The sequence below is a fragment of the Panthera uncia genome, assembly GCF_023721935.1.
Source record: "Panthera uncia isolate 11264 chromosome B2 unlocalized genomic scaffold, Puncia_PCG_1.0 HiC_scaffold_24, whole genome shotgun sequence".
Taxonomy (NCBI): domain Eukaryota; kingdom Metazoa; phylum Chordata; class Mammalia; order Carnivora; family Felidae; genus Panthera; species Panthera uncia.
This window is the reverse complement of record NW_026057580.1, coordinates 94319134-94331968: the sequence shown is the minus strand read 5'-3', so window position 1 is coordinate 94331968 and position 12835 is coordinate 94319134.

The window sequence follows — 12835 nt, the reverse complement described above, 5'->3', positions numbered from 1 at the left end:
CTGCCCCTCCCCCACTCATACTGTCTCTCTCAAAAATAAATATTAAATAATAATAATAAACAGTAAGTCCTGTCTCCATGATGAATCCTGGTGCAGGCACTCTTGGGGGAAAACAGCCGCTCTATTTCAGGCGGCCCTCGACAGGCTTCATCTTTGGTGATTTCACAATTCCCAGAGAGGGGCAGGGGCGGTGGGGAGGGTGGGGGCTTATAGCTCTACAGATAAGAACTCCTAAGGTAAACCAGCTGGCTAGACACAGAACAGAGTATTGAAACTCAACTTTTCCACATTTCAATTATACCAGACTATTGCTTCCTAATCAGCCAAATATAATCCTTTACTAGAGACTGGAATTCTGGCTTTCATTCTCTAAGTAAATCCCTTTAATTTCTTCTTTTTTTCTTCTTCACTGGCTCTTTCATGTGAATAGATTGTCTTCCCGGGGAGACTGTAAAACCGCGGGGCTGAATACTTAAGAGCAGAGCAGCAGTGTGGAGCAGGGTGGAAGGAAACAAGGTTAGCCGTCCAAAGATCTAACGCTGGTTCCAGCTCTGCCAAATTCTGACCGTGACACCTCAGTCCAATCGTTGCTCTACAACCGAGCTTCCACATCCTTAAATCGGAATGGATACTTACCTTGTCTATTGCTCAGGATTGTTTAGAAGGACCAAAATTTATAAACGACTGTACACACCGAGGCAATGTGAGATTGATTCCCTTTATGAGCCTTCCCAAGCTGTAGCTGCACTGAGGGAGCAGATGTCAGCATCCTGGACTTCTGTCCTCCAGCGTCGAAGGACTATTCCCGCACACGAGCCCTAACCCAGCCTGGGCTTCACCTCTGGGTCCAGCCCCGGTGTCCTCACCGAGCTAAACTCTTCACAATCTCAACAGGACTTTTGATATGACGTCTGTGAGAGTTTTGTTCTGGTTTCTGGGCTTTGTCAGCGTTTACATTCATAGGGAAGAAGGATTGTTTTAATACTTAACTTAATACCGTGTGGCAGATGATGAAACTCCATCATCACCATTTAGAAGTTTATTCTGAAGAAAATGCAGTTCTCTACCTGCCAACATCTGAAAGCTATAAATAGTGAGAAAAATAGAGAAGCCTTAAAAGTCCATTGAAAAGTATTGGATTTGGAGAGTTTCTTGGATGGCCAGAGTGGAAAAATATTTTGCTAAAAAATTGGGAGTGTTGCTCGTACTCGCACACAGGCAGACAGTTCAGTTAGTATTTACCCAGCCTGTGGCGAGGGAACACTTGGCTGTTTATTTCAGCAGAAGGGATGTTGGGAGATGCTGTTTGTCTAGTCAGAAATGCCCTTTGAGACTGCAAGGCTACCTGTGACCAATTTTCAACTAAATTTATCTTTGGACTTTGTGTAAGTAATCCAGCCTTAACCAAATTCATTTGGTCTTCGATACAACCATGTCACAAAATCCTTACCAAAAGTGTCCCGGCTTTGGTCCACAATGATGGCTTCTGATTATTCGGCCAAAGCTGGATTTGAAACTTAAATGTGAGTTCTGGGTAAGTAGAGCGAGTTTTATTTAATGTAGGAAATAACTATCACTTGTTAAATAAAAGGGACTGATATTTAACCAGTCCTTTTCAAACGTCTCTGCCCCTTGCTCCATGGTAGAATAAATAACACATATTATTGACTAGTAATCATTTAGCTAATGTTATTGCATGAAGTAATTTATGTTTTATTTCATTTCTTATTTGAAAGCACAGCTTAGGTTTTTAATAACTACTCTCATTGCCAATCCGACACTGACACATTGAAAACGTGAAAAATGTATCATTTCTCAATCTCAAACATTTCATGTTTTATGCTCTTTTGATAAAACTCAGTAATTTCAAAGACAGAATGGCTGTAATAAAGTGCAAAGATGTGTTTCCCAGAATGCGATTAAGTAGTGATTTACTATTTGTTAATCAGCTTTGTTTATTTCCATTGCCTTTACTTTTCATGTGCAATCCCACAGGTTTATTTGTGTTTTGTTTTTACTTTTGTTTTTGTTTTGGCCATTATATCGGGCTGCTCAATTTGAAAAGCAGTTCTTCTTAGCCTGGCAAGATAATGAGGCCAGGACCGAATCTCCATAACAGATCAGAATTATTTGACCAGTGCAAAAATCAAGCATAAAGATTTGTGAAGCAGGGCTTTGATTTGGGGATTTTCACCTATTATTTGGCTTCTATTTCCTTGTTTATTTCCACATCGTCGTTTCGGTATCATTAACCATTCAATCTTCACAAAACTCTTGGGAAGAGTTATTATGACCCCATTTTATGGATGATAAACTACAGTCAGGGGAAAGAGGACCCTAGCACAGTAAGTTGCATGGCTAGGACTGCTCTGCCCTGAGTTTGACTTTCATGCCCAGGCTCTTCCTGCAAAGCCTCAGAGTCTCATGAGGGCAAGAGTCTGCAGCCCCAACTTCCTGTCAAGTTGACAAATGTATTAAATCAAAGATAAAGGCCTCCATGTTAGGCTGTCAAGGGGTCAGTTCACCGAAGCCTTAAGAAGAAGGAGGTGTACTAATGAAATTTGGAGAACCTAAAATTAGAACAGCACGGAATCATGTTACTTCCAATTTATTGTTCTATTGTCTCCCATTTGTTTCTTACTGAAAGCTTCATACTATACATTTCAAAGGCGGTGATCTTTAGATACTTAATCTCAACATTTTCTTAGACACTGATCAGTCACTAAAAGGTTTTTTTTTTTTTTTAACTTCTTCCACTGTGTCAAAATAATAGTAATGATAATAATAATAACAATAATAATAATAATAATAAGTAGTGGTACCATTATCCAGGAGTCATCTATTTCTTTGCCCTTGAATGTCAATATCAAGAATTAAATAAAAGCCAAATATGTTACCAGATGCCATTGCTGCAGAGGTCACGGAAAGGAAAGGAAAGAAGTGAGGAAATATACAGAAGGAAGATGAAAGAAAGTGAGGAAATGAGCACAGAATCAGTGTTAGAAAATAGCATGTCATAACAAAAGTTTAGGGCTTTGGGGCCAAACAGATCTAAGCTCAAGTCCCAGCTCAGAAACCTACAAGAATTGGGGTATTTAGCAAATTATTTAACCTGTCTGAGCATCAGTCTCTTCATGGATAAAAATTAATACCCACTTCCTGGAGCTATTACGAATAATGAATAAGTAAAAGTGACAAGTTTGATTAGCCTAGCTTCTAGACTAGAATGAAACATTAGACATCGTCTTGTCCCCCCACCCCCCCCCCCACCCCCCGGTGTAGGAATCCTCCTCTCTCACCTCTGTCAGAGGAAGGCCACCTGTGAATGTGGAACTTACAATCTAATGAAATGGCCATTTTTTTCTTGGCTATACTTATTCCAAATATATTTTTAAAACTAAGCCAATGTTTCCTTCACCCTAACTTCAGAATAAGTCTCTTAAAATGTGGGACAGAGGGGTGCCTGGGTGGTTCTGGCAGTTTAGTCTCTGACCTTTGATTTCAGTTCAGGTCATGATCTCACAGTTCATGGGATTGAGCCCATGGATAGGGCTCTGCGCAGGCAGTTCGGAGCCTGCTTGGGATCCTCTGACTCCCTCTCTCTGCTCCTCCCCCACTCACATTCTCTAAAGAAATAAATAAGCAAACAAACAAACATTGAAAAACAAAAAACAAAAAACGTGGGACTGAGACCTGTGCACGCTGCACCATGGGACCTGTATCCCGCCTGTTCTGGAGGCACTGGTCCACACCCCGGGTGACACATATCCCGGGTGACGCTACACAGTGACGCACAGTCAACTCAGCTCCGGAGGACTTTCCTGCCATGAAAACTCCTCCTGACATGAAAACTCACAAGCTGCTGACTCTCCCCCCATCCTGTAAATGTGCGGTTGATTTGTATAATTTTGTTTTCTACTGGTAAAAGTCATGCCTAATTAATCAAGGAAGCACAGTTTGAAAAAAAAAAACCTAGAGAAAGGAAAGAAAAGCCTAAAATTTCCCTTCCGCTATTAACATTTTGGTATGTGTCCATCTGCCGTTTTTCTCCCATGCATGAATATATATGTTGCATTACGGTATAAGGGTGTCATTCTACAAACACCATTTTATAGCCTTGTTACTCTGTTCAATCAACTAGAAGATAGAGATACTAGAGCTCGGAGGCTCATCACCCTCGGGGGTGAAGTGACAGAGACTGATTGATAGAAAAGTGAATGAATTAGACACGCCCTACATGATCAAGTCTGGTTGTACAGATGGGTTAATTTGGGGATTCAGTCTTCCAACTATGAATCTTCACTATAATTTGTAATCTTAAGAGGGCTTTTGGATCTTAGAAAATACCGGGAGTCGTTCAGGTTTATCTACTTAAATTGTCATTAACGTCAGAGACACATAATCTTATGTTTATCTGTAACAGTCACACACAAAAAAATCATAAAAGGCTCTCCTATTCTCTACTGAAATTCAGACATACTACCTATAATATGCCTAGAAACACATGTCTAACAGCTCTATCCATAGAAGGGAATTAGGTTAGTTTTGTAATCTTGAGGATTGCCATTGCACCTTGGCTGTGTATTCACAATAAGACAAGCCAATGCAGATAATCAGGCCCAAGAACATGACCCACGTACTGGGTGTGATGGGCCCTGGGGAGCACCCAGTTCTCAGAAGAGGTTCAGCAGGGCAGAGAAGGTGTGGTGTCCAAAAGAGGCAATGTCTCTAATCCTCATTCCGACAAAGCAACTGGGCACTTTGGGTAAAAGGACTGTGTTAGAACCGTCTCTGTGCTCCCATGGCCTTTCTTAGAGACTAGTGTATCATAATAAGCCCAACTGGGAGTTATTGTGTGCCTTCTCTATCCCCTGCTCTGCTCTAGACACTTTACCTGTTTAATTTCATTCAAATCTCACCAAATCCTAATGAGATGGGAATCGCTAACCACATCGTTAAAGATAAGAACTAAAGACCATGGAGGCAATTAGTCCATGATCATGTAGCCAGTAAGTATGGATCAAGATCCATTCATTCATTCATTCATTCAAACATTTATCGAGCCCCTGCCATATATCAGAAACTGCCCAGGTGCTGGGGACGGAGTCCCTGCTTTCATGAAGTTTGCATTCTGGGGGTCAAGAAAAGGAAAATGAACAAGGAAAGCAAATAAATACACATGGCAATTCGCGAGAGTGTTAAGTGCTGGGAAGACCAAAAAAGCACAATGTTGACAAAGATTTACTGGTGGTGGGGAAAGAGGACTGATTTACATAGGGTACTCAGGAAGGCTTCTCCCTAGAGGTTAAATTTAAACTGCAACTTGCATGAAGTGAAAAATCCAGAAATGTGAAGATCTAAGGGAAGAGAGCAAACAAGTACAAAGGCCTTGAGGCAGGAACAAGTTTGACTTGTTCAAGAACAGAGGTAGGCAGTGGCCACATTGTGTTGATCTTTGCAGACCGCGGTAAAGAGTTGAGATTTTATTCCAAGTGTGATGAAAAACCTTCGGAAGATTTGAAGCGAGAGAGCGATGATCTGACTTATATTTTTGAGCGATAAAATCTCCGTCATTCTTATCCTGAAGCTAATGCTCTTAACCCTAAGGCAATAACGTGTTTCAGAGAGCTGGTGTCCAATTATAGAATAAAGGAATTACAATGACATAGTTTAAGAAGCAGGAATAATCCCAGTGGGGGAGAAGAGCATGAGAATTCAAAATAGGTGTAGTCCATAAAGGCATCTGTAGCTGCCCAGAGGTTTCCTGGTCGCACCCATCAATCAAGGATATGGACCCTAGAGAAATCAATGGACAAAAGCAAACCAGTAGCCAGTTCCTGGATGGGCAAGATTCTCAGAACAGGAACAAAGGGAAGGTGGCTAACTCAGAAGCCCAGGATTTATGGGTACTGAGGGGAGACAAAGCCAGGGAAGGAGGCGTCAGGATAAGGAGCTTAGAGAGCAAAAACTACAACTCAGGGCCTGACAGGGAGCACCACGACCCGTATGGCCTGTTCTCCTGTTAGGATTCACTTCCGGAGAACAGCTTGGAGACTGTCACGTTCTATCTGGTGTCGGTGGCACTGCTGCCTCTCTGGGTGACTTCAGAGTGGAGTCCACTCTGGGGAAATGAGAAAAGACAAGGCAAAGGAAATTGAAAAGGAAGGAAGCTCCAAGTGGAGCATCATTTTTTTTTTTTTTAATTAACCTTCTCTGATTCTTATTAGTCATCTCCTTTATTTTGTCAAGGCATACATTATGTTTATTTAATAGCCCATCCTGAAATTTTGCAGGATTATTGAGGTCACAACTGTAGGCAAATTGAGTTGTGTGTACTCTGTAAACTTGAGGTAATTTCCATAAATCGAAGGAACTTCTTATTCTCTCTTCTTGGTTTTTTTTTTTTTACTGCTCTCTTCTCCCTTCTCCTTTCTTTGCCCTTCTCATTCTCCCTTCCTTCATTTTCTCTCTGCCCCTTTCTGCTTCCTTTCTTCTTCGTATTTTTGTAAGTGGAGAGGTAAAATAAAAATTTTTTCGAGGTCTGCAGGGAATCAACCTGAACTTGTACTTTCTGTGAGTTTATCTTTTATATTTCTCTAAATATGAGAGCAACCTTTGTTCTTCTCCAGGCTCCAGGCACGTTTTACCCAAAATTTCTAAAAAACGAACCTGAGCCCAAAACCAAAAAGCAAACAAACAAACAAAAAACACCTGAAATTAATATCTCCTCGGTGGCTTATTGGTCATTTCTACAAGTTCTTTGATTATTTGGATTTAATTCACTTAGATCTGAAGACACAGAGGCATTTAAACCAGGCAGGGGTTCCCTGACTATTTTTGCCCTTGACTCGTGTTTCAGTTTCCTTTTATTAATGTTTGCTTTATGCTATTTAGTTTGAAGAGCCTTGCTGGCGAATGTTAAAAAAAAAAAAAAAAAAAAAAAAGACAGGAGCTGAGGAGTTCTGCTTTCAGGGTGTCTACTAACATTATACCATCTGCCCGAGGCAACCGGCCTAGTCCTTCCCTGTTCTCTTCCGGGCAGTAAACAAATTTACTCAAAGGAAAAAAAAAAAAAAAAAAAGATCCAAGAGAACAAAAAGTGTGCTACAAAGAGGTGGGGAAGGAGAATGCAGTGACGGCCCCCGTTGGTGCAGGACCCAAACAGTTTACCCACTGTTGTCAGGCCCCAAAGCCACCTGCTTGTTTCCAGATCCGCTGAGGCCTCCCTGTACAGCTCCCACCAAAAGTTATTAACAGGAAACGGGGGGTAATATCGCACCGTGGTTGGCTTTATCCGTGAATGCCATAACTGCCATAGAGGGAGAGCAGTCTGAATCATCTCCAGCTTTCAAAACCTAGCTCAGCAGTTTCTCCACGAGGCAACCTTCACTGTGCAGCCACCCCCCCCCCCCCCGGCCCACCCCCGGCACCTGTATACACCTCCACAAAACTCGCAGCCTTCCCTGTGCTGCATGTGAATCTTGTTCAGCTCTCCGCTATTGGTCGCATCACATGATAACGTAGTATGTTTATGTCTAGCTCTGAGTTGATCGGGATTGGTACAGTACTTTGCTAGGGTGGTCATAACAAATTACTACAAACTGGGTGGCTTGACCACAGAAACGTATGGTCTTACAGCCCTTGAAGTTACATGTCTGAGATCAAGTTGTCAGCAATGGTGGTTCCTCCTGAAGGCTGCGAGAAAGAATCTGTTCCATGCTTTCTCCCAGCTCCTGCTGGCTTGCTGGCGATCTTTGATATACCGTGTACAGGCTTCACCCTCATCTCTGCCTTCAAGCTCAAGTGGCACTCTCCCTGTGTGCGTGTCTGTCTCTCCATATGCCCTTCTTTTCACAGGGACAGCAGTCAGTTGGATTGGGGGCCCACCCTACTGAGCATGACCTCATGGTAGTTAGTTACATCTGCAATGACCCTATCTCCAAATAGGGCACCGAGAATTAGGACTTCAACAAGGGGGTTATGGGGAGGGGGGGGGGGGGGGGGGGCGGTAAGCACAATTCAAATCATAACAATCAGGTCCGAGGCTTTATTCCTTTTTGCATACTTGATACCCAGCACAGTGCCAGCTCTTTGCCTGAGGTCTAAGACCTTCAATAATGTGTGTTTAATTGGCTTAAATATCTCTGCCGCTTTCAGTATAGATGTCTGCCAAACTGAACGTGGGATCTACTTTTTTTTTTTTTTTTTTTTTCCTGAAACATAGAACCATCAGGAAGCCAGAAAATCTCTGATAAGAGAACGGGTCCCTCTGATCTCCAGAGACATCAATGTGATCATCAGAGGCTTGGATAATAACATTCCCCTCAGTCTTCATGCAAGGAGACTGCATGTGACAAGGTACCTTAAGGCCATTACTTGGCACATAGAGGTGACCAAGGCTTTGCCTGGCTCTGGTGACCTCACACATAAAGAATGAGGCTTTTGAAGCCTGCAGACCACATTCATTCTGCCGATACCTGCAAAGACAGATCCCCACTCCTCCTTCATTTCGCCTTATCTTCTATCAGAAATCCAAAAATGAAGAGATCAGAGATGAACGGGGCACAGGACTTTCTTAAAGAGAAATGTCTGATGGGGGAAAGAATGGTTTGGTGGGAAAACAGAATGTGGCAAATCTAACAGGGTGAGGCCAGGGTGTAGCGGGAAGCCAGAGGTCATGAAGACTAGGCTGGATCTTCAGAGGAAAATAACAGTGCGCCAGGCGAGTAGGTAGGCGAAGGTCTTTCTAGGCAGCGGGTATATCTTTACACAATCCCAGAGGTCAGAGAGCAGGAAGGACTACCATGGGCTATCAGGTTGCAGTCCTAGGAGTCTGGGGTCAGGGATCAGATCAAGAGCTCAGGCAAGTCATGTTAAGGAGGCAATAAGGGCTTTAAGCACCAGACCGGCACTACTAACTTTGTAGTTTAGGAAGATCGCTGAATACAACAAGGATTCATTAGAGGAGGCCTGCGTGGATCAGAGAATATAAACTGGGAACCCATTAGATGTTCCAGAAAAGAAATCATCACAGGGACATGAACTAAAGGAGGACAGCGGTGGGCAGAATCAGGAAGAGGTTGTAGACACTCCCTGTGTCCACCGAGAGCCCCTGTCATCCTTGGTAACACGTTCTGTGTATCCCCTGTAGCTGCACTTGGGCTTGAATGCTCATAGTCTCCCTCCCCACCTGTGCTTCTCCTTTAAAGACACTGCTTGGCCACTGGAGGGTCTTTGCCCACAGGCAAAAAGAGCTCAAAGGGACTACAAATTTACTCTCCGCACCCCCCCCCCACACCACTAACGTTTCAAATCCCACAGTCCTCAGCCAGTGATTATAAAATAGAAAACATAAAAGCTTAGTTGCTTTCATTCTGCTTGGGACAAATTCCCAAGCATAAGTCACACTTCAACGTTGTCCCTGGCACCAGCTAAAACCAGGCCCTCGCCTGTCTTTACTTCCCTTCTTCCCCTACCTGCTTCTCCTGGAAGAACTTCCTTAATAAATCACTCACGGGGCGCCTGGATGGCGCAGTCGGTTAAGCGTCCGACTTCAGCCAGGTCACGATCTCGCGGTCCGTGAGTTCGAGCCCCGCGTCAGGCTCTGGGCTGATGGCTCGGAGCCTGGAGCCTGTTTCCGATTCTGTGTCTCCCTCTCTCTCTGCCCCTCCCCCGTTCATGCTCTGTCTCTCTCTGTCCCAAAAATAAATAAAAAATGTTGAAAAAAAAAAAAAATCACTCACACATGATTCTTTCCCCCTGAGATGTCCTCCTGGTGAACGTGTCCTAAGACAGAAGATTTGAAAGCTATTGAAAAAGAATGTGACGGGGCACCTGGGTGGCTCAGTCGGTTAAGCGGCCGACTTCGGCTCAGGTCATGATCTCACCGTCCGTGAGTTCGAGCCCCGTGTCGGGCTCTGTGCTGACAGCTCAGAGCCTGGAGCCTGTTTCAGATTCTGTGTCTCCCTCTCTCTGACCCTCCCCCGTTCATGCTCTGTCTCTCTCTGTCTCAAAAATAAATAAACGTTAAAAAAAAAAAATTAAAAAAAAAAAAGAATGTGATGTACAGAACTTGTAGTCACTTGGGAAGTGATTGGATGTGGGAAACTCTGATAGGAACTAGAAGAAAAATATTTAGGGCAGCACAAACCATGTTCACAAACGTGTATTTGGGAAATGAAAAGGACAAATGGGTAGAAAGTTAATTTTACACATCTAATATTCATCCTTCCATTAACTCTCTATGGGGGGAAAAAAAAGAGGCTTTTGATCAGTAAATTGTTCAGGCTTTTTTACTCCAAATTTAGAGCATTGAATATGGTGCCATGGAAATCCGTGTCTCTTTAGTAGGATTTGAATGGGATTACCTTTGTATCCAGAAGAGGAGACTCAAAATTCATGATTCATCCAGATTTCCATCAGCCTTGTGATGCTCTCCCTCATTGCCTCACTGCTCACAGATCCATGTGGTCAATGGGTTTCTCCAAATGCCTCATATTCTTCATGTCCCAATGTTCTGCACTGTCTGTTCTCTACGCAAAACTGAGAGGGACTTTGGTTGTTACTTGTGGATTAAGCTCCATATTCTATAAATGTATCTTAAGCAGAAGTAAAGTTTGCTATTGCAATCGAACACAATGGACAGCAAAGTTAATCTGATACACATGTGATGACAAGTATAATAAGTGTTATGGTGCTAGGTGTTAATAAGCCATAAGCAGCTCACATAAATATCACTCAATGTGTAATTTTTACACGGGCAAAGTAAACATGCTGTTTGTAGCCTTCTTTTAGAGAGGCTATAACCAGCATTCAGGTGAATCAACAGCTTTCCAATCACACACATGATTTAGACAACATAGTTCCCGGGTTTTACCCCCTAGTAATTGTTACCCAACTGCATTTGAAGGCCTGCTTTAGGCACCCTGCGCAGGGTGCCAAAGACACATGGAAAATGGCAGCATGGTGTCCATCAGTAAGCAGCCTGGGTTCTCTAATTTTCACTCCCAGCCTCCATATCCAAGAATGACATTTATTGGGTTCCACTCCCACCCTTTTGTGTCCCCAGTTATGGCATTGCCAAACTCTCCCCTTCAACAGAACAGCCCTGTCCATGGCCTCCTGGTACCTGCCCACAAACTCCAGGCTAAGGTCTCAAGTCTATGGAAACTGTCCATCAGTTCATGGCTTCTCTGTTAAATCAAGTGGGTGTCTGCAGAACTGTTTCTTTATTAGTCTCAGGGTAGAGTGGATACAAAAAAAAAAAAAAAAAAAAGACAAGGCACAGTGAAAACGGACTCAGATCCTTAAAGGTAGAAATATAGGATGAGATGTGGTAGGGGCTAGGAGAATAGCAAAGAGAAAAGATGGGAAAGCAAACAATCAGGTGGTCACATAGACGTGAGCTTTGGCAGGTTCCCCTGAGCCCAGGAGCTGTCCTCACTGGCCACGGTTAGCAGGGTCCTTCTGAGAAGAACTGAAAGGGATCTAAAAGTGAGTGCCGAGATAATAAAATAATAGTAGTGTGTGTTCAGGGCTTACTATGAGCCAGAGACCGTACTAAGCCCTAAATTCATTAACTGTTTAATCCTTAACAACCACACTCCTGCCATTTAGCAGATGGGAAGACTGAGGCTAAGAAACATGCCTTATGCCAAATGGGGAGTAAGTGGAAAAACGAGGCTTTGAACCAGCTTGTCCTAAAGTCAAGTCAAAATTCATAACTGCTTCACTCTACCGCCTTCACAAAAGACCCTCACATCTGCCATCGTGCTGTAACTTATGCCAAACTACAGCATGGATTTTGACACAAAGAAATGGCATCCTTTTCCTTAGTGTTGTCTTCTTCATCCCAACATAAAATTAAAGAAGAAATACTTTTTAAATCAAAGGGCGTTTGAGAGAAATAAGGCATCAATATGAATGAGATTTGATCAAAATATAAATGGCAAGATGAGAGGTACTGACATCAGGAAGGACACCATCTCTGGTGAAAAAGACTTAGAGAGCAGAGATGGGAGAGGCCAAAGTAACACGTCACGAAGCTGGTTGTTTTGCCAAGTCTGCTCACCTTTCTATGCAGCCAAACACAGGCAGACAGAGGCTGCATCCAGAGGTTCTTCGTGTCCCATCTGGGCCCCGCGACCTCAGACTCTGGCCCAGGAACCTGTTGAGGAGCTGTGAGTATGGAGGCAGGCGGCCAGAGTTCGGCTCTCCACACTTTCTCCTTGTGTCCTCGCGTTAAGGCCTGTTCCAGGAGAGACTTTAAAAGGACTAATGAGGGGCACGTGGGTGGCGCAGTCGGTTAAGCGTCCGACTTCAGCCAGGTCACGATCTTGCAGTCCGTGAGTTCGAGCCCCGCGTCAGGCTCTGGGCTGATGGCTCGGAGCCTGGAGCCTGTTTCCGATTCTGTGTCTCCCTCTCTCTCTGACCCTCCCCCGTTCATGCTCTGTCTCTCTCTGTCCCAAAAATAAATAAAAAACGTTGAAAAAAAAAATTAAAAAAATAAATAAATAAATAAATAAATAAATAAATAAAATAAAAGGACTAATGAGCTCAAGACCTAAACTTTCAATACTAGTGCCCCAAATTCCTTACCCCTATCTTCCACAGAGAGGTAAGGATGGTCACTTGGACTTCGACATACACCCATCCCTTTGGGACAGAAAGATTGAGAAAATTACACTCAGTTAAGTAACTAACTGGTTAAGTAACTAATTTCATTGATAGCAGATGGACATTAATTCAAAACTCCAAATACCATTTTTGGCTCAGTGCTTGTGCCACAAGGTCTTCATCCATCATCCTGGCGAATTTACCGGGACCCAGGGCATTG